Here is a 23002-nt window from a genome sequence, read left to right as displayed (position 1 = left end):
TGCAATTTTAAAAAACATTGAAATCCACTTGTGGCCAAAAATTGCTCTATGCCCTTACATCCAATGTGATTTGAATAATAATCACCCGAATGAAATTGCTGATTTAATTTGTAGAAAGGTCGTACCTCCAATTATCACAAATATTACCAAAACTCTGTCCGCAAAATTTGAGAAAGTGAAAGAACTTGTGCATAAGCCTCTTTCTCGAAAAGTACTGAAGTTGCAAATTCTAGTTTTCGAAATTTTTCCTTTCTATTGTTTAGTTGTGTATCATTCGGTACGAAATCCACCTTGGTTTATTATATTTATCAGATTTAAATACCTTCCAAGTTTCCATCACTATTTTCATTCATGGCGATCTTCCAAGTGACAGTTAGTTATTTAATCCATGCCAGTATAAATTATCATTATATGTTAACTCATATTCCACCTAGTCAATACCTTATAAATATATATTTATATACATGTTAACCCATATTCCATCTTGAAAATACCTGTATAAATTATCATTATAAGTTAACTCATATTCCACCTAGTAAATACCTGTATAAATGTTAACCCATATTTCAACTAGTCAATATCGAAATAAATTATCATACTATGTTAACCCATATTCCACATAGTCAACACATGTACCTGTATAAATTATTACATGTTAACCCATATTTCAACTAGTTATTTGAAGAAATAATCATACTATGTTAAACAATATTCCAACTAGTCCTGTATAAATTATCATTATCATCCCATATTCCAACTATTATGTATTATTAAACTTATTTTGGCTCTTAAAAAAAAAGGTCGATAGAGAAGTCACATTTGTTTTCTTTTAAAATTCATTTATTTTACTACTTTAATGAAATTAAATTTTTAAACATTAATACAAAACAAAAGCCTCATGAAGTTACTACATAACAAAAATACAGCTGTAAGGAGAACCACGTGTTTATGTTGTTTTATGCAGAAAAAGTCGACGATGACAAAATTTTAATAACGTTTTTTAAAAACTTTAATTTGCGTTAAAAAATCTCAAGAGGTGTTTAACTTTTTATTATTAATTAACTTAAATATTACAAATTATGCAATAATAATTGAAATTCCAAAGTTCCGCGCAGTTCCTCCCATTCGATAACATGGCTGCGAATTTTCTCAAGGGGCGGCTAAACAAGCGCCAAAAAACGATGTGAGAAGCTTTTAAACTAATTTCCCATACGCGATTTTCGTACGATCGCCTGGGCCGCTATGAGCGCGAAGCAGATATCGAGACGGCCGTGGTTGAGCTTTCGTTAAATAACGATACTTTTTGTTTCGTTAAAATGTCTCTCTAACGCGTTTTTGAAAACGTTTCTTAAAATAACAAGACACGCCCCCGTTTTTTTATTTAACGAACCTTTTTCATCTCTAGAACGGGCCTTTAGAGACGAACTATAACTTTGAGACGACATATCTCCTAGATTAACTATCCCCTGAAATATTATTTTTATATATTTTATATATTATTATTTTCTATATCTTTCTATAAACAAACTATCCCCTAGTTTCACTATCCCCGAGACTTACAATCTTTTACTTTTAACTATCCTCTAGACTAACGTGCCCAAGTATAACATTTAATCGACTTACGTATGCCTTAATTACAAATTAATTACAATTTACTCGTACATGATTGAAACTTTTGTTCCATTTTTGTCAAACTTATTAGTTTCACCAAAAACAGACAAAAAATCATAATTTTTTCCATAAGCAACTCTACTAACCACGCTCTTTAATTTACGTCCTTCATGGGCATGGTGGGAACCACATACTTAGCTATATATCAACGTTTTTCTTAGCTTTCTTCCCAACTGAAGTACAATCAGAACCTTTTTACAAAGTAAATGAACAAGTATTTTTAACTAACACAACGCAATGAAAATAATTAAAGCAGTAAACTGAAATTCTCAGATAATTATACTGATAATTTATGTGGTAAAGAAAAGTTTGTTTAATTTAAACTCTTAGAATTGAGTCATAAATTATGATTATTCTATTTCTTTTGATTAAAAAATTACTCCATTGAAAACTAAAATTATACTTGGCATAAGTTTTTTATCTTTCACGTTAAGTATTTTGTGATGACCAATTTTAGAATGATTTAACAGTTTTAGTGAACCAAAAGACTCGTGCACGAAGGACTGGCAGGGGATGTTTTTTCAAATTGAGTATTTTTCTCGTTAGATTCGCTTTGTTTAATGGATATGACATCAATGCTACGAAACTACAAACATTTGTAATAATAATTATTTCAATTAACTGACACATTTATGAAACACGATTATAAGTTTACAAGGAAAGTAATGTAGTGGGCGTACACCGTATTTATGCTCACTAATAAATCAACAATCACTTCAAAAATTCTTTAAACATTGACTAAATTAACGTGCCACTGACGTATGTTCCGCCATCTCTAAATAAATTGTTTATTGCGTTGAACATTCGCATTTATAAATTATTGTAGATAAACTGGATGTATTTTCTATTGACCCTTTGCTTTTCGGGCAAGAACGAGTTATCGATATTAGTTACAAATTGGATGATGCAATATAAATACGATAAAACGAGAAACACGAAATAGGCCGCGATCGAAGGCAAGAGGTCTAAGACCGAAAGTGCTTTGAAGAAGAACATATCGTTAAGTTCTGGTTGGAATTGTCCACTGAGATCACGTTCTTCCACTCTTTCAATGAGAGTGCTCTGATGGGTGCAGACGAACCATGAAATTCTGGAAAAGAGAGCGAAAGGAATGTTTGAAAGACAGTGACGAAAACCACAGTTGGTCTGAAGTGGAAGAATTGCGCGAAAATGTAACAAAAGGGGTACCTTTTTTACCAAGGTTCTCTGAGCAAAGGTTCTGTTTACCTTGACCGCTCGCAAACCACAGTTAATTAGGGCCGTCTCAAATTTAAGCCTTCATTGGCACCTGATTTTAAGCAACAGAGGATGTCCGGGCTAATTATTTCCAGAGTGTTGAAATGAAATTTTTAAAATGTTAGCTCTTGAGGAAATTTTTTGAACGAAGGATATGTTTTTATCAGTTATTATTGGTCTGTAGTAGTAAAAGGGTCTACAATAACGTAACAGACAAAAAATGAGTAAATTAAATTTTTTACCCTTCCCTAAAATTTTATTTCTTTGGTCCGGCCCCAAAATGTTAGTTTTCTGTAAGAACAGTATTTATCGATTACTTTCAGTAGAATTTTAACACAAAGTTAACGAAGATTAAAGAGTTACTCTAATCATTTGAAACATTCAACAAAATATTCTGCGAGATTAGTGTTAAAAGGTGAAAAAAAAACGATCGTATCGAAATAAACACAACGTCTAATGAATACAAGATACAAGATCGGTGATTCAGAATTGGGAAGCTAAGAAAAACGGAGAGTATAAAGTTCAGTTGGTTAATATGACTCGTTTGCTTAATCTTATTTCATCTCTATTTTTAAGACGCTGTGGCGCCATCTACGTTGTGAATACAGCACAGCTATATTATAAAACAATTTCGAGTAACCTCTTCTGTACGTCATGATAGCAGATACGAGCCGGGATAATTTTAAATATTTCAAGCCCTATTTTCGGATACTAGCCCGAGAAGCGAATGAAATTCATCTGATTGCGTGTCCCTTTAAAGCCCCTGCCAGGAACAATTAAATAAAGAAATTAAAATATCGTATCTTTACCTGGAATTGACGTGCTTCATAATATCAGACGAAACATTCCTGGCCATGAAGTACACGACAGGATACGGAAAATGTCTTCCTGCACCCAGACGCATTCGTCTCACTTTCTTCCGGTCTTTGACTTGAAATAAAGCCGCTTGCAGATTGTTCTTCGTATCAACGACCACTTTCTTCCCGGAAATGACGCCCTTCGCTAACGAACCCGACTTAAAAATTTCCGACAATCTTCCTTGGGGTGGAGAACGGATTCTCTTCACGAGCGTCTTGTACTTGTCTGACTACAAAAGAATTTGGTTTTATCAAGAATGTATTTATTTCTGCTTAGAGATAACGACTACGTTGAAACGATTGCTAGCGTCGCTCCCAATCTCCCTCATGCTCGAAGAGTATGATCCTCCCCTTAACAAAATAAAACATCCCGGTACCTCATTTTCTCCCAATAACCTTTTCCTTTCGCCTTATCCCGCGCCGGGGGCCGCTGGAATTCGGCTTTGATGCCTGTGGATAGTTTTAACATAGTTTAAATAAATTGATTCTAAGGTTAAATAATTTATTGGTCCGTACATCTTTATTTAGAAGAAACCTAATTGACTTTTTAAAAGTTAAAGAACGTTCGGGATTAAAAGTGTCAACGTGATCTCGGAAATACGAATTTGGTTTTGAGATTTTCGAGAACGATATTCCTGTTGGTTCCCATTACTTTTTGTTTATTTAATACATACAGGTTTCAGAATTTATGTATTTTCAAGTTGATTTCCAGATTTCTAAACTCTTTTCCGTAGAGTGTACGGCATTTTGACCAGTAATGCTTTGTTATGATAGTATAAGTAACAGCAGTAGAACAAAATATAACTCTTGCGAGAGAAGTAACCGTCTAGGGTACGCAAATGAAACATGTACCTTCGTAAGCTCGAAGCAGGTGGGCTATCATTTGGCAAAATCTAGTAAACGCCATTTAGAATAATTTTGAGTCAATTTAAGGTTGCCAAGAAATTCTACATCTCGAGTAAAAGGTTCCAGTAAAAAAATTATTTCTCCATGAAATATCAGTTAAATATGATTTTATAATTTCAGTTATTTCTTATTAAACCACGTCAAAACCCAGTATGTACAAAATATACTTAATTTTACCTTGAGGAATTAAACTTCAATGGTAAAACCTGCTAAAATCGTAACTATCATGGTAAACCCGGCTAAAAGCGTAACTATCATGGTACACGCTGCTAAAAGCGTATGTCCCATGGTAAAACCCGCTAAAAGTGTAAATTAAATTAAAATTCTTTTTATGGGAAAATGTTAATCCCCTTAATAGGTTTAACCATAGGAATATTGAAGATTCTGACCTGGCCAAACAAAGAAATCCTTTGGTTTCGCCTGAATTAACAAATTATTTAAGATATAAATTAATAAAAACAAAACCTGGAATATCAAATATTTTTACTTGTGGCGTTTGAAAGGTTTTTCCATGGGACAGACGCGGTTTCAGTGGTAACGATTATCCTGGATCACGAATCACATTTTACCTCGTGTATTTCTACGCATAAAATTATATTTACTTATTTCTAAAATATTTTTCAATACAATTCTTTTTAAAATCACCCTATTTTCGGATATGTCTTTTACAAAAATCAGGGGGGATGTGCGAAGGTACACATTGACAGTACAGGCCGATGAAAACACTCCTCCAGACATTATATACAGTCAAAGATAATATAACCTCGTACCCTAGATACGAATACGGAGAGCTTTCCCATTGACGGTTTTGTTACGAAGCGTTTACCCTTTTCCGGCACGTGACCTCAGAAAAATCGGCCTCCATCGGTTGCGGCACGGCCAACTTCGATCACGCGCTATATAGCGTGGCAGCGCGTGATCGAAGTTGGCCGTGGTTGCGGTAAGGCGCAAACCATGGAGCGAATTTTTTCTGAGTTCCGGCGGGAAGTGGGTAAACGCTATCGGCAACGCGCAAGAGAGTGATTTCGAATCTAGGGTACGAGTTTAAATTATCTTTGATACAGTCATGGTCGATTAATGGCCAATTATATTTTCCACAATTCTCAAATGCAGATTTACTTTTAAAGCCAATTCTTAATAATCGTTTGACTAATTTGAAAACATTTTGTCATAGCTAGAATTCAATGCTATACATTTGTACATGTTATAGTGTTCAAATTTTATGATTTGAACTGCAAACGTAGATATTGTTCGTCTATTACTACCTCTAGCCAAAGCTTTGTACGTAGTATTGTTTTCAATTTTTGACCATTGAATGTATAATATCCTCATATATGATTTTCTTATTTTTAAAACATTCCGTTAGTTAGTCTTAACTTTAGCTTCGCCTTGAAAGCCTATCGGCCGAAGTATCGAGTATCGGTTTAATTTCATAAATAAATATATTTTAGTTTAGCTTTGTATACGGATGGCTTTCGGGTAAACAGGCTAACCGTTAACTCTGATGTGTCGCTTAATTAAAGGCCGAGAACAGAGATCCCATTTTCTCATGCGCGAATTTTGACCCCCGCAAAATTGAGTGACAGCATGGACAGCTTAACCGACGGCTCTGACTGTTTTTTGAATAGAATATATACAATGAGCATCAAAAAAGGAGGTAAGCTACAATACATGGAATTTCCAGGCGGTCGCTCAAGCTGTCAGAGCTGACAATCAAGTTGTCAGAGATGTACATCAGTTGTCACTTGTCGTGACTTTGATTTCAATATCTAAACATGGTTTTACTTCGTGGATGACTAAGTTTGGTTAAAGGGAACAAAAGTGGCGTGGAGTAAACTATTTGGCAGAAACTGCTCAAACAGAACCGTGAAAATGTGTTAAGTGAGAAACTGCGAGAGGATTTAGTTCTAAATGAATCCACCTAAGCTAGAAGTACGAGCTGCATTATTTCTGTGCAGTGTATTAAAAAACTACGAACATAGTATAGGTTATCTCGACCTTGTAAAGACCTTTTCACACGAGCCAACGTTTTGACCCAACTAGATGAGTCAACTAATTGGTTCGTGTGAATAAAAGTTCGATGAGTTTATCCACCAAAAAAGTACGCGAGAAAAAATGGATCACTGCTCCATTTTTGCTGTCTCAGCATTTTGATTTGAAAAGTTGGCTCGTGTGAAAAGGTCTTTACTCGAAAAACTGATAACGTGGGCAACCCAGATATACCCGGTGTAATAACAAGCTGCCTCGACATATTGGTTTGTGTAATTAAGATTACCGTCTCGATTAAATTGTAGATCAGCGACCTTTTGGACAGTATGATGTCCAGTGCGGGTTTCGTGAGCAAGTCGTCGAGATAATCGATGAGCCCTTCCTTTTCGAATGCAAACCCAGCTTGCAAATTGCCGTTGTAGTAAGCGCCCACGAACATCACTTCGAACAGAAATAGCACGTACACGAAGCGACCGCTGCTTGACTTTAGTAGATCGGACCCACCTGCAAACCGATATCACCAGAAGTAAATGAAAGAAGTCATGATCTCCCTATCCTACTAATGGTATTTAGCATATACCTTCGATGACTAACGACTTTTTTCTAAAATACATTAAAGCTAAATACATCGTACTCTAACTTTCTAAAATTCATTCTAACTTCGATTATGAAAGAAAAACTAAAATTTCCGACATTTGACAAGCTTGTAACTATCTGACTTGTGGGAGGCTAACTATATTTTAGCTTTTGTAAGTGTTTTTTGGAAGTAGCAATCGAAGTGCTGGTACGTTATGATTATAACTTACAAGGAGACGACAAAAGGTGGTTCTCACTGATTTTGTTCAAAGTTGGGGGACTGTTAGACCTAGATGTAATATGAAAAATCAAAAAAGCTAAAGGAAAAAGTTACGCTGTGTTTCCGTTTTCCCATGGTAACCAAAAATGTTTCTGACAACTTAAAATGAAAAAATTCAACGTAATATAATAATAATTTTTTTAATGAAACAAATAGTAATTTTTTTGACATTTTTGGATTACTTGGACTAGTTTTGAGTGAACGCGAGATAAATTGGATAAAAACGACGTAGTTTTAAGTATAATACAAAATATTTGTGAAACTTATGCTGTGATAACTGCCATATATTTTCGCCGATAAATTTGAAAATTTCTACATATCAAGCGATGTAAATAGCCTTTTAGATTTCGATAGAAATACGACGCCATTTTGAAATATGGTGGATATAAATATAACTTATGATGCGATAACTGCCGAAATTATTCGCCGATTTATGTGAAATTTTCTACGTTTCATTATTTGACCGAATAAATAAGCCCCTTATATTTTGATAGACATCTGAAGCCATTTTAAAAAATGGCGGATATCAATATCTCATAATGCTATAACTGAAATTTTCTACTTAACCTTATCTATTAAAGATAATAAGTCCTATTAATTTTAATAAAAATTCGAGGCCATTTTGAAAAATGGCGTATGTTAAAATATCTTCTGTTCCGATAAGTTCCGTAATTATTCGTCAACTATTCTTAAATTTTCTACGTTTCATTTTCTGAGTGAATAAATCAGTTATATTTCTATTAAAAGAAATCCTGCGAGGTTTTGCAAAATAGCGCATATCAATACGATAAATTTCGTATTATTATTGTTATTAGAAAAATTATGGGCTAATTCAAATAATACTGGGTAAGTTCTTACATTTTTGGTTTAACAGAAATAATTTTGGTGTAATTCATATTAAACTGGGAAATTTCGAATACATTTAGGTAAATTAAATTTCTTTAAAGAAAATCGTAAAGACGCACAATCTCTACTTAAACGTGGCCGTCAACATTTTGGAGATTCTATAGCGACGGAGATTGAGAAAAATCCTAAAAAGCTCTGGGAGTTTAGTAATATTAAACGGAACCACCCGTATGAACTCCAATGCAACGTTACATTTCGTATTTACTATTCTCCACCACTCTCCCCCTATTCGGCTTTCCGTTGCTACGCATCTCGTTGTAAAAAAATTTATGTTTAGGTTTAGTTTATCTTTTTTATCCCTTTTCATAATGGACTAATATTCTTATTCGCAATTTTTAACGAGTTAGGTAATATACGACTTAAAAATAAAAGTGCTGGTATTGTTTTGGTTGATAACGATAAAAAAAATTCCGAAACGGGTCCTTTAGCCAGATAATTTAGTGCACTTTTTTTCTGGCGTAGGACGCTGTAGTAATAATGCCCCTGTTAGTAATAATAAATATAAATTTAAAAGTAAGATCACAAATCCAATGTGCAATATCAACATCAGCGACGATGACGTAAAAAACGCAATTACGAAATTGAAGCCAAAAAAATCCGTGGGTCTTTTTATTCCGGTAGTTATTAGGTGGTTTTTTTTTTCGCCTGTCCGAGGACAAAAAGTGTAAACTCTTTACCCTAAAACGTTTTATTCGCTTGTTCCAGAGCTCAAATGTTACACTTTTTACTCCTCCTCGAAAGGAAGTGTAGAGGGAGTAATCTAGCTTATATAGAAAACTAGCCCTCAGCTAGTTGTGTGTTTCGAGGCGCTCCACTCCAGTACGCCCCCTCCCCAACCCCTTTTTCCCATGGGATAATTTCCTTGGCACCCTTTTCCCCATAGTCGAACCACCGCAGGAAGGCCCTTCCTCCCCTTTTCCCCATGTGATAATTACCGGGGTACCCACCTCCCCCTTTTTCCCATGTGATAATTACCGTGGTGCTCTTTTACCCATAGTAAAACCACCGCAGTAAGGCCCTTCCTCCCCCTTTTCCCCATGAGATAATTACCGGGGTACCCCTCCCCCTTTTTCCCATGTGATAATTACCGTGGTACCCCCTCTCCACTTTTCCCATGTGATAATTACCGCGGTACCCTCTCCCTCTTTTCTCCATGCGAGAATTTCCGTAGTACTCCCCTCCCCCTTTCCAACGCGAGAATTTCCGTGGCACCCTTTACCCCAATGTCGAACCACCGCTGTTAGGCCCTTCCTCACCTTTTTTCCCATGTGAAAATTACAGGGGTACCCATCCCCATTTTTCCCATGTGATAATTTCCGTGTTACCCTTTTTCCCGCAAAAATAACTCAAACTCGCAGTCGTTCCAAACCTCCCTGTACCCTTTTAAACCCCCTGTATCCAATGGCTGATGTATAAAGACCACGGCACTAACGTACGCCGAGAGACCACGGGACTTTCAAATCGGAACGAACCCGAACCCCCCCCCCCCCCCCCCCGTTTCCGAAACACACAGGCCTTCTGATACTACCTCCGCACGATCCCCCCCTCCGACTAACGTACGCCGAGAGACCACGGGACTTTCAAATCGGAACGAAACCGAAACTCCCCCCCCCCCCGTTTCCGAAACACACCGGCAGGCCTTCTGATACTACCCCCGCACGATCCCCCCCCCCCCCCCCCTCCGAAATTCGCGGCTGCAAGAGAGAAAATTTTCGGGTGTATTGCGTGTTGGGATAAACACGGCCCAACTCTCAGGGGCGACAGATTTTGAGCATTTTTAGAAACTGACATTTGCGTCACTTTAGAAAATTTGTAATAAAAAAACTAAAAACCAAATCGGAAATCGAAGCCGACTCGATGCGAAAACGCAAATCGTAGCGTACGTAAAAAAATGCCACGCGACGCTCGCGCCCGTAGCGCGTGCTCGAAAAGCGTCAGAAAATCGAGAAATAAGTCGCCAAAATCGGTTGACGAACCTACCTACCTACCACCCAACCAACAGCTTTTTATTTCGTTGCCCCAAGTAGGGGAAAACGAAATTATAGTTTCCCCCTTAATCGGATCGTCTTGGATAGGGGTGTTGGATAGGATTACCTCGCCGTGTTCGTAAAGGAGCGAATTCAGTGGAGTTTGCGGTTGAGGCTGTGAAGGGCGCTCCGGGGGTAACGTCAGAGTCTTGGCCGACCGATCAAGGGGTGGTGGTGCAGGGAGCAGGTCACCTCGTACTAGCCGCAAAGGCATTTTCGAGGGTCAGAGTTTAACGCAACAACTTCGAGGTAAGCCTGCCCCCTCCGCTTTTCGTTCTTCGTTCCGCTTGGCGCCATCGTTCCATCGTTTCACTTGGCGCCGTCGCGGCGGGTTGGCCTTGTAGAAGACTATGTTCCGAAAGTTTCAAAAATTCTCCGCCAATACCGCCAAAGCGGCGCTGCGGTTGTGAAATCGCTGTCATGTTTATTACTTAACTTAAATATTACTTAAATATAAAAGCTCTTGGTTTAAAAGTTATTAGAACATACACCTAGGAAGGTTATTGGACCCTCATAGGTTATACCATAGAGGAATTAATAAAGGTGATGAAAAGGGGAGGCGCAGTCGCTCCCCAGCCGTAAGGATCTCCACCCACAACAGGGATAATTGGGGGAAGACATAAAAGGGGGGTACCCTGGTAAAAATTTGTCACGTGAACAAGAAATGAAAGCTTTTCGTGCCCTCTATTGTAGAAAATTTTAACCACCGCACCAATAATAAATATTTTGTTTGCAAAAAAAATACCTGGTAATCTGTGTACCGCGTGTTCTATGGTTATTTCTTTGTGCTCTTTAGAATATCTAAAAGCAACGCGCGAAAACAAAGTTTTATCATTTATTTAAATTTTAATTATTTGCAATATGGACCATAATTATCACGACGTAAGTATTAAGTTTAAAAAACCCTCAAAGGCGCAACGGAGAAACATCGATAAAGGTAAGCCTTGTCCTCCTAATTCTATTATTCTTCACACGTTTTCTTAACCCTCGTCATTTTCAAACTCAACCGTTTTTTTATTTCTTTTTAAAAGCCTCTTTTCTTCATGGCCAGAGGGAGCCAGGTAACTTGCTAACTTTATCACGTGACAAAATTTTACTAGGGTAAAATCTCTCTCCGTTCACCCGTTTGGGGGAGTGCGGCATAAAAGCCAAGCAGAGCTTGGACGGTTCTTTCTTCTCCTCTATTTATTTCTCGATGGTTACCTGTTCGCACGGAGAAGCTAGGGTAGCTTAGGGGGGTTAGCTCACCCTCCCAGGTGAATAGCGGTGACCGTTCGGACGAGGAAATTTTATCTCCGTTTTCTCAGAATTTTGTAACTCCGGAAACCGTTCGCACGTTCTTTTTTTGCACCGATTTTACAACACACAGCTATTTCGATTTTCTGGTGCTCCAATCACGGTATTATCTTTAATCATGATTTAAACGGATTTAATCAATATAATCATGAATAAATTGGATTTAATCATCTGAAGGAAGTGACCTTTCCTGGAACCATTTCCTATGTCAATAGATTCACTATTGAAAGATATGACTGTATTAGTTATTACAATTTTATTATAATTACAACGGGCAGGTCACTACTGGTTTGGATGCGTTATATAATCGAAGTAAACTAATTAAATCAAGATCTACAGGATTTAATCATTCAATCAAGATTAAGATCTAATCAAAATAATCACGATTTAATAATTCAATCAAGATCAAGATCTAATCAAAATAATCACGATTTCATCATTCAATCAAGATCAAGATCTAATAAAAATAATCACGATTTAATCATTCAATCAAGATCAAGATCTAAGCAAAATAATCACGATTAAATTATTCTCAAGATTTTAATAACGGTCTAATTTTTAATCATGGTTAAATAAGATTTACTCAAAGAAGGTACCATAAAGCGTTCGCACATGCATATGTTCTCGGAACTGGACTTCCGTAATACGTCAATTGTTCGCCCCGAAGAAAATTATTGGCTTCTCACCCCCCCCCCCCCCCCAGGTGATCAGAAAACCAGAGGCGAACATCTTCGAGGTCCGCCTCCGCTCTTTTGGTCCGTCTTTTCGCCGAGCGTTCGGACTGTAAAAATGCTCACCTTATTTGACCCTCCTAGGTTACCCTAGCTTCTCCGTGCGAACAGGGTATAATATAGCAGTAAGAGTGTATTCAATTAGCAAATAAAACCGAATTCCGACTGAGAAAGATTAACGGGAAATATTTCTTTGTTTAGCTTTCCCTCCGACGCCAAACTTTACCAACTAAATTTTCGATAGGTTAATTCTAACAGATTTTTACGAAGAGTTTCTGAAAAAAAAAACACAATAATTTGGCGAATGAAACCCAATAGAATTTTTTAAACGATTTTTGTAACAACTGACCTTTCTTAAGAAAGGCTCGGTAACTTCGGTTCGTTTAAATCTGATAACATAGGCAACGAAATAATATTATCGCCCTTGGCGAACTTGTTATTATATAGATTCGTCTGCTTAAATTTCGTTTCACGAAAACATGACGGGCTTTGAACATCTTCACATATGGCAAGCTTTTAATAACGAAAATCCAATTGTTAAATTCTATTTAATGACTTTAAAAGTTGCTTGATGACTTAGGCTTAACGTAGTGTCTTGGGTATTAGTCTAGCTAATTATTATTATTTTTATTAAATAAATAAGAAAAATGGGTCATATATTGATGACCTCACCACCAGTCGCCATCTTAAAAACAAAACAAATAAATAACCTTTAATCTTTAACTACTCCCTTCTTACTCCAACTCGTTTTTTTCGTCAAGATCGAATTGGAGTAAAATGACGTCATAGGGCTACACTTTTTAACCTGCTCAAAAACCGAGAACAGGCGGGGAAAAAACACCTATTATTAAACAGGCTGCGCAGTAATATTTGTCCCAATCCTACGGTATATTTATAATTTATCTTTAAAGGCCGAGAACAGAGATTCCATTTTCTCGTGTGCGAATTTAGACCCCCACAAAATTGAGTGACAGCGTCGACAGCTTGACCGACGGCTCGGACTGTTTTTGAATAGAATATATACAATGAGCATCAAAAAAAGAGGTAAGCTACAATACATGGAATTGTCCAGGCGGTCACTCAAGCTGTCAGAGCTGTCACTTAAGTTGTCAGAGATGTCAATCAGTTGTCACTCGTCAAAAAATTAAGTACAGGATAAGAGGGGTGGAAGTTCGCTCTGGTCTCGGTCTTTAAGCAATGGAAAGACGCCATTGTTATACCCATATTTAAAACGGGTTGTAAAACGGATAAATCTAACCATCGTCCCATCTCACTGTGGTCGGTATTTGGCAAAATTGTTGAAATCATGATGCAAAATATACTAAGCAGTTGATTTCAACCATTACTGTCCAGCGACCAACATGGTTTTTGTAGTAAACGTTCGACATTAGCTAACCTTAAAAACATAAGTTTTACAAATATTTTGCATTATACTTAAAATTACGACGTATTTACTCAATTTAGCTCGAGTTCACCCAAATTTAGTGCAAAGTAATCCAAAAATGTAAAATTTACAATTTTTTTCATTTAAAAAAATGTATTGGTCATTTTCTCCTGGTTATTTTACGTTTATTTTTTTTCATTTTAAGTTGTCAGAAACGTTTTTGGTTGCCATGGTAAAACGGAACCCCAGCGTAACTTTTCCCTTTAGCTTTTTACATCTACATGTTGATCTAACAATCCTCCTACTTTCAACAAAATGGGTGAGAACCACCTTAGGTCGTCTCCTTGTTAGTGCAAATTGAAAAACATGATTTATGAGCCATTTCTGACTTTCAAAGAACATTAAATTACAGAGCATTGGGGCTTCGCACCAACAGGACCACAGGTTATCATGCTTATCAAAAACGTAAGATAGTTCAAACTTCACTTGCCTTTCTTTAGCATGTCACTCAAGAATTTCCGAAGGCGATTTGTGAAAGGCTGCTGACCAATGGTACTCTTGTTTCTTACTATAAATTCCCCCCAAATTATCCAAATTACCAGGGTTAGAGTGGTGAGTGTGAAAGAGAGCCACACACTGACTGATAGGCTCAAGGACGTCCGATATTCGATGGTAGTCTTCGTTGTGTGTGGCCGAGACAGAATGGCCGTGTAAGTAGTCGTAAAACTACTACTTACTCTCATATCGAGATAGTTAGAAGGATTCGGGATCATTCGGTTGATTAGAACATCTATACCCTGAAGAAATAAAAACGCAATTACGTTCGATTCAGATTTAATTAGTTGGGTTCCCAATTGTCTGTGGGAACTTGGAAAATAACGAGGACTCGGTGCGTATTGCATTGGGCTGCTCCAAGCACTCTGATTTCTTGTTTAATTTCCACTCGGTAACAACTTGGAGGCAGACTTCCGTTGCTCTCAGATGGGAAACCTCGCTCAAGAGTCAAGGACCTCCAAGGGAATACGATTTTACCACATCTTTGCTAGGCTCGGAAAGAGGGCAGACGTATATATTTCGTATTATACCTTTTCTAGGCTCGTAGTATACAGTATTAATTATATCTTGTCACTGTAATATCAATATTTGAGACCTCTCAATTTAAAAGGCCCCAATGGTTTCGAATTTTATATAATTTGTAAGAATACATTTCCACTTAGTTATGTAAATAAAAATTTAGGATGAGTATATAAAATGTTCTTAACATAGTTAAAAATTATACGTAATGGACTTTGATTTAAAAATTAGCAATCCAACTTGTACTTTTTTTGTAGAATGATTGCTAATTGAGTCGTAGTCCATACGTACTACTTCGTTGTCGCATATCGTACTTTATCACAAAATATACATCCTAACTACTACAAGATTTCTGTTAAAGCTCGTATAAACTACTTTGAATAAACTAGCATCGAAACCGTGTTTAATAGCGGCTTTTAAACGCTCTATTCAACCAATTAAGCAATCGACTGACCGTGGCTTTAGAGCTTTCCCTTAAATGATTGTTTCCCTGTCAGTAAATTGTATTCGGTCTATTCCGACTATTCCGATTCTATTGGCTTGGACTTTATCGTTCAAAACATGGTCCACGCATTATAAGAATTTCCAAGTCTTCACAGCCTATGCAAGAGCGGATAGATAGTGAAGTTGGCTTTACCCATTTGCCGAATAAAGGAAATCGTTCATAGTGGTATTTGTCGAAAAACATATAACACAATCTGCCAAGAAATTAGAAAGCGTTAGTTATACTCGGAAATTAAAGTTAATCTTAACACGACAGAAAACATCCATTGTTTTAATAGCCAGTGCTAATATTAAAAGTAAATGTGCATTGGTCATTGGGTAGATTTCAAATTAAAATTAATTATTTTTTGAACCTCGTCTCATACTCTTGAAAAACGGTTCTTTTGCCTGACATAAAAAAATCAAATTTAGTGGAAAATTATGCGACGTATAATTTGCAATTTTTAAATAACATTATAAATGGTTGCTCTCCATGAACTTCAGTCATTTAATTCGGACTTTACGCTAGTACACTGAAAAATTCTTGTACCTGTGATATTCGTAACGAAATATGTAGTGAAAGAGGTCTTGTCCTCTGGAGGTGCCAATCTTGTAATTCTGCCACCAGCGCTCTTCTTGGAATGCTCCATTCTGTTTTGGAAAATGAAATGGCTGAAACACGGTCATTTGCCCATCTTAATTCAATAAATGACTCCATTTGTAGATACTACAATATATTTTTCAGTTAGCCCCTATCGACGTTTATTCATGGCTTTCGGGACTCTGATTAAGTCTATGGGTGCCGGGGTGATTCAAAGGGAGTTCGACTTGTGGTGGCGACAAACTCGTTTTCTTTGTTTCTTAGTTTGAAGGTCAAATGTGATGGTTACTGATAAAACATTGAGTGAGTTTTGATAAGCAGTGAGTTTTGATAAGCAGCCCACAGTAAAGGGCGGAGTTTGAATATGATTTTAGCTTCCAAGAAATTGCAACAGATTGCGTTTCGAATCCTACGACTTAAACTTTCTTTATTCCCACTATAATCAGCTAAGCTAATACCCAAGGCACCACCTTAGGCCTAAGTCATCCAGCGACTTTTTAAGCCATTAATTCAGGTGGCCGGGTTACAATACGTAGGAGGGTAGTGGTCATAAAGCAGTGTTCTTCACGCCTAAAAACTGATGTACTTGCTGAAGTTGAAATTTAAGCCTTACACGCGCTACTGGAAAATAAGCTTTACTTGATGTGTATCGCGTTTAAATCAGTTCATCAACTGTAAATAGAAGCCTAAAAGAGAGCGGACTGGTATTTACAGTTACTTCACAAATCACTATTATAGACTTAGGCGTGTGTGGTTCTTTAGGTATTAGCTTAGCTGATCATTACAATTATTATTATTAACGCTCGCGAAAGAGCACAAGACATTTCAGAAGACTTAACGCAACAAGTACTTAAAATTAATTAAAATCAATTTATCATATTACCGTAACACAATAGGTATTGACTTTTTTTGAAGATGACCCCGGTACAAGTACTAGGCAAGTTGGGCGGTAATTAGGTGTGAATAACGAAATGGTAAGGCGAATTCTACATGGGCACCAATTCCGCCCATACCACCCACAAAAAGCCTTCCCTAGAGCTTGTCGAGGTTAACGATAATAGGCAGTGTAGGGAGCTGTTGGCTCGCGTGGCATGAAGGGCTTGCCACCACCATCCTACGCATTGTAACCCAACCACCTGAATTAATGGCTTTAAAAGCCACTTGATGACTCAGGAAGAATAATTTGGTGATAAAAAATTACCGTCAGTAGCACAGGCTTCGCGGGGGGGGGGTGTCAACGCCGATAAAACATCCAAATAAATTAATATGTAATCGAACGAGAAGGGTATTTATCCCCACTAATCACTGTCTTATCAAAACTGTGGCTATTTTCGATCACGTTTCAAATACCTTTTTTAAATGTTAATTCTTGACCTATAAAAAACTAAGAGGATGACCGTATTGAAAGACAGCATTACTCAAGCGTAGTAGGGTAAAATATCCTCTAACGACGTAAGATAATGGTTTGGATATCTTTGCTGAACCTTATAGTACATTTTTTAAAACTAATCGGTCATTAATTTGATGCAGCCAATGCTATTTTATTTAAAGTACAGCTTGGACCAAATTAAAGTTAATCTATTTAGAGGTTCATAAAGTAAAAAGTTGAATATTCCCTCCCCCCCAAGTAAGGCCTCCTGCCCCTTTTTCCCAGGGGATAATTACCTTGGTCCTTTTTCCCCATAGTAGAACCACCCCCGTAAGGCCCTTCCTCATGTGATAATTACCGTGGTACCCCCTCCCCCCCTTTTCAAATGTGATAATTACCGTAGTACCCCCTCCCCCCTTTTCCCATGTGATAATTACCTTGGTACTCCCTCCCCCTTTTCCCATGTGATAATTAACGTGGTACCCCCTCCCCCTTTTCCCATGTGATAACTACTGTGGTTTCCCCTCCACCCTTTTCCCTATGTTATATTTACCGTGGTACCCCCTCCACCCTTTTCCCATGTGATAGTTACCGTGGCACTCCCCTCTCCTTTTGTGTAAATTTCCGTACCCTTTCCCCCGCAAAAATAACTCAAAAACTCGCAGGCGTCCCAAACCCCTCTGTACTCCTTTAAACCCCTGTATCTAATGGCTGATTTACTCTCATGACGAACAAATAAAAATACGCTCGTCCTTGAGTCCCGATTTACAGTGCGAAATTCGAGCCAGTTCGAAATCCGATCCGAAATTCCAAAAACAAACTGAATGACAAAAATATACTCAATGACCTAGTATTAAGGCGAAGCGCAACGACTGCGGATTATACACAGAGAAATTACCTTCGGCGATGTCACGTTTAGACCTGATTTCTAAAATATACTCAATGACCTAGTATTAAGGCGAAGTGCTAGGCATACCTTCGGTGTGTACCTCCGTGTACCTGCGGCGATGCCACGTTAGAGTCGCGAATGAAAGTCAGAAAAAAATGCGACGAAAGGGGCTTAGAGTTTTATTATGTAGACTAAATGAGAAGCCCGCCTTACAGGCGGGCCCTCAGCTAGTGGTGTGTTTCGAGGCACCCTTTTCCCCATATTCGAACCACCGCAGTAAGGCCCCCGACCCTTTTTTCCAAGCGATAATTTCCGTGGTACCCTTTACCCCATAGTCGAACCTCCCCCCCCGTAAGGCCTCCTCCCCCTTTTTCCCAGGGGATAATTTCCATGGTACTCTTTTCCCCATGGTAGAACCCCCTCAGTAAGGCCCTTCCTCCCCTTTTTCCCTATGTGATAATTACCATGGTACCCCCTCCCCCTTTTAAAATGTGATAATTACCGTAGTAACCCCTCCCCCTTTTTCCCATGTGATAACTACCGTGGTACCCCCTCCCCCTTTTCCCATGTGATAATAACCGTAGTAATTCCTCCCCCCTTTTCCCATGTGATAACTACCGTGGTACCCCCTCCCCCTTTTCCCATGTGATAATTACCGTAGTAACCCATCCCCCCTTTTCCCATGTGATAACTACCGTGGTACCCCCTCACCCTTTTCCCATGTGATAATTACCGTAGTAACCCCTCCCCCATTTTCCCATGTGATAACTACCGTTGTACCCCCTCCCCCTTTTCCCATGTGATAATTACCTTGGTACTCCTTCCCCCTTTTATCCATGTTATAATTACGGTGGCACCCCCAACCCCCCACCCTTTCCCCATGTAATAATAACCGCGGGACTCCCTCCCCCCTTTTCTCATGCGATAGTTACCGTGGCCCTCCCCTCCCCTCTTCCCATGCGAGAATTTCCGTGGTACCCTTTTCCAAGCAAAAATAACTCAAAAACTCTCAGGCGTCCCAAACCCCTCTGTACTCCTTTAAACCCCCTGTATCCAATGGCTGACTTACTCTCATGACGAACAACTAAAAATACGCTCGTTTTTGAGTCCCGATTTACAGTGCGAAATTCGAGCCAGTGCGAAATCCGATCCGAAATTCCAAAAACAAACTCAATGACAAAAATATACTGAATGACCAAGTATTAAGGCGAAGCGCAACGACCGCGGGTTATACTCAGAGAAATTACCTTCGGCGATGTCACGTTAGACCCGATTTCTGAAATATACTCAATGTCCTAGTATTAAGGCGAAGCGCTAGGCATACCTTCGGCGATGCCACGTTAGAGTCGCGAATGAAAGTCAGAAAAAAATGCGACGAAAGGGCTTAGAGTTTTATTATGTAGATACGAGAGGTCACGTGATTACGTTAGATTCATCGTGCAGTTAAAGTTAAAGAGCGTGCGCATATTTTTGTTTTTGTTGAGCTCGCACGAAATCGCATCGCACGAGACCCACTACACGGAAATATTAGGAAGCACGCGCTCCAAAAAATAACACTTTTTATACAAGTATGCGTATATATTATTTTATAGAAAGAGCTATTATTATTTTAAAACGTGAAATGTGGTGCTCTACCATGCTACGGAGATCATCTGGAGTTATTAACTGAATTTTGCGAGATATTGCAAGGTTTCTAATGTCATGGCGATGATAGACCCGTTGCTTTAAAATTCCCCAAATGCTGGTGTCGCATGGGTTTAAATACGTTGATCTTGATGGCCAGGCTATAAGAAAATTACGACTAATAGTTCTGTGGTTTCCAAAACTGTTTTTTGGCAGATTTTTCACTCTTTGTCCAATCTTGCATTAAAACATTCTAGTTTCTAGTACACCGCGTTGCTGAAGATTTGGTATATCGAAGTTGGTTAGAAAGTTTTCGTAGCGCGCTGCGTTGAAAGAAACTTCAGGTCTGATCGAAAAAATAGGGTCCAATTATAAATTCGGCACACCTGACAGTTACCTTCGGTAAATGTAATGGCCTCTCTTTAGCAGCGTAAGGTCGCTCGGCTGACCAAATTCTGCAATAATCAGGATTAATATATCCATATACTGTAAAGTGAGCGTCGTCTGACCATAAAATGTTCCAAGGCCAAGATTGATTTACTTGAATTCTTGCCAGGAATTGAAGAGCTAAATCAACTCTAATAGCTGGATCTGTTGGCTGACGCTCGTGAGCGAGGGATATCTTGTTTCAATATATAGCCTTCTTCAAGACATTTAGTACTGTGGTAGAGTTATATGTAGACGCTTCGCTACGTCCCTAGCGCTGCTATTACCGGGAACGTTCGCTCTTGAGTATTCTTCCATCACTGTTGCAATATTTTCTTCAACGTTTGCATATACACGCTTTCGCCCTCACCTTGATCGTACGCTGAAAAGTACAGTTTCCTCAAATTTAGTCACCAATTTTCGGACACCATTAGGAGTCATAGGACCTTCACTTACCCTTCGCTGATGGCTTAATTCGTGAATTGGAGCAGCAGTATTGTTATGGTTTAGATAGTAAAGTTAAAGTAACTGAGCTTTATCAATTAAAGCACTGGCGTAGCTATAGCTGTTATGCCAGGAAAATAGGATTTTCAATTCTTGTTACTTTTTACACTTCTCTTTTAACGTTGCTAATCCCGTAGCCGTCGAAATTAATACAGCATTTTGGTTAAAGATAGAAAAACTACAACTTGGCAGTTGAAGTGTGAAGCGCCCTATTTCCCTCTGGCGCTGAAAAGTGCAACCACAATTTTCATTTCATAATCCGCTAGCGCATCATTAATACAAGTTGGCAAGCCAAAATATACCTCTCCTCGGAAGAATGGTCCCTAGTGGTATTAATTTATCGAGACGACCCTTAAAGATATCTCCGCAATTCAGAGTTATTTACTAAAAACGTAATCTCGGTTCAATCCCTGCCCGGTATAAAATTTTAATTTTAATTTAAATAATTGAGACGAAACAATCGAGTTTAATTTATTCAGAATATTATAAATTAAGTAGTTCGGCAGTTATCGCATCATAAGTTATATTTATATCCACCATATTTCAAAATGGCGTCGTATTTCTATCGAAATCTAAAAGGCTATTTACATCGCTTGATATGTAGAAATTTTCAAATTTATCGGCGAAAATATATGGCAGTTATCACAGCATCAGTTTCACAAATATTTTGTATTATACTTAAAACTACGACGTTTTTATCCAATTTATCTCGCGTTCACTCAAAACTAGTCCAAGTAATCCAAAAATGTCAAAACAATTACTATTTGTTTCATTAAAACAAGTTGGCAAGCCAAAATATACCTCTCCTCGGAAGAATGGTCCCTAGTGGTATTAATTTCTCGACACGCCCCCCAAAGATATCTCCGCAATTCAGAGTTATTTACTAAAAACGTAATCTCGGTTCAATCCCTGCCCGGTATAAAATTTTAATTTTAATTTAAATAGTTGAGACGAAACAACCGAGTTTAATTTATTCAGAATATTATAAATTAAGTAGTTACAACAGCAAGTTAGACTTACTAAAACAATGCACAATTGAATTTAACCCTATTTACAGAACAAGTTTATCAGTAAATAATACGAAGCAAATTTTAATGAAAGAAATATCTACAGAGGGTATTTGTATTTTTCTCGCTTACGAAATACTTGCCGCATCTTTAACGCTCATTTTATTTCAACACTCGCCCTTGATGAAGATGGTAGTGGACGACTCGTAGACTTTCTGTTGACGTTGTGGCACATACCGCATGAAAAAGACCAATACCATCCAATTTCCAATATCATATAATGACTCGCACACCCAGGAAATCAATGACTGCATTAGGAATCGTAGATATCCAACTATCCACACCAATAAAAAATGTATTAACAAGCAGCGAAAAACTTACCCTCACAAAGCACAGAAAGCCACTTGACTAAACCACAGCTCGTATATCAATAAATGACCGTAGACGGAATAGTTAGTGCGACACCTTACCATTAACAAACAGGAATTTTCGACGTTATTATCATGAAACCGGATAAGCTAAACAACACGACCTACACACTATAAAGTCTCCTCCAAAACTGGACGTTTTCGTGGAAACAAAATAATCTCAAAAAACCAAAGATAAAAATATAAGATCAAAGAATAGACAAAAAACAACATTATCTCGATCAGTAAAAATAACATACGACCCTTCATTTGCCTAAACCCAAATACATATTATATTAAAATAATTTAAATCTTACACGAAATCTTGTTCTATTTCAATTAAACCAAAATTTCATATTCTATTAAATACGCTTCCGATAAAGCTGAAGGTCTAATTTTCAATAAAGCGTAATAAGCGTCGGTGGTTCTGTGGTAGAACGTACGCCTGTCAAGCAGGCAGTCTCGGGTTCGAAACCCGCCCGATGCGATCGCAAATTGATACTAAGACGAATACCGTGAACAATTGGTGGAAACTCTGCCATTGGACGTTGAGAGGTTGCGATGACAATCAGCACTCGGTCCGTCCCAAAGTCAATAAGAAAGAGTTGGAGAGAACGCACCCATAACAACTGGCGCGACGGTGAGCGTTAACGAAAAACAAATGCAACCAAACGCAACGTAATCGCAAATTTAGCCGTTAACGCTTAGCCAACCTTTAAACTGATAAAATGGTTATTCGACTGCGTACGCAGTGATCCAA

This window comes from Leiobunum rupestre, chromosome 7 (assembly GCF_980474605.1).
Source record: "Leiobunum rupestre chromosome 7, qqLeiRupe1.1.hap1, whole genome shotgun sequence".
Taxonomy (NCBI): domain Eukaryota; kingdom Metazoa; phylum Arthropoda; class Arachnida; order Opiliones; family Sclerosomatidae; genus Leiobunum; species Leiobunum rupestre.
Note: the sequence above shows the minus strand (reverse complement) of the source record.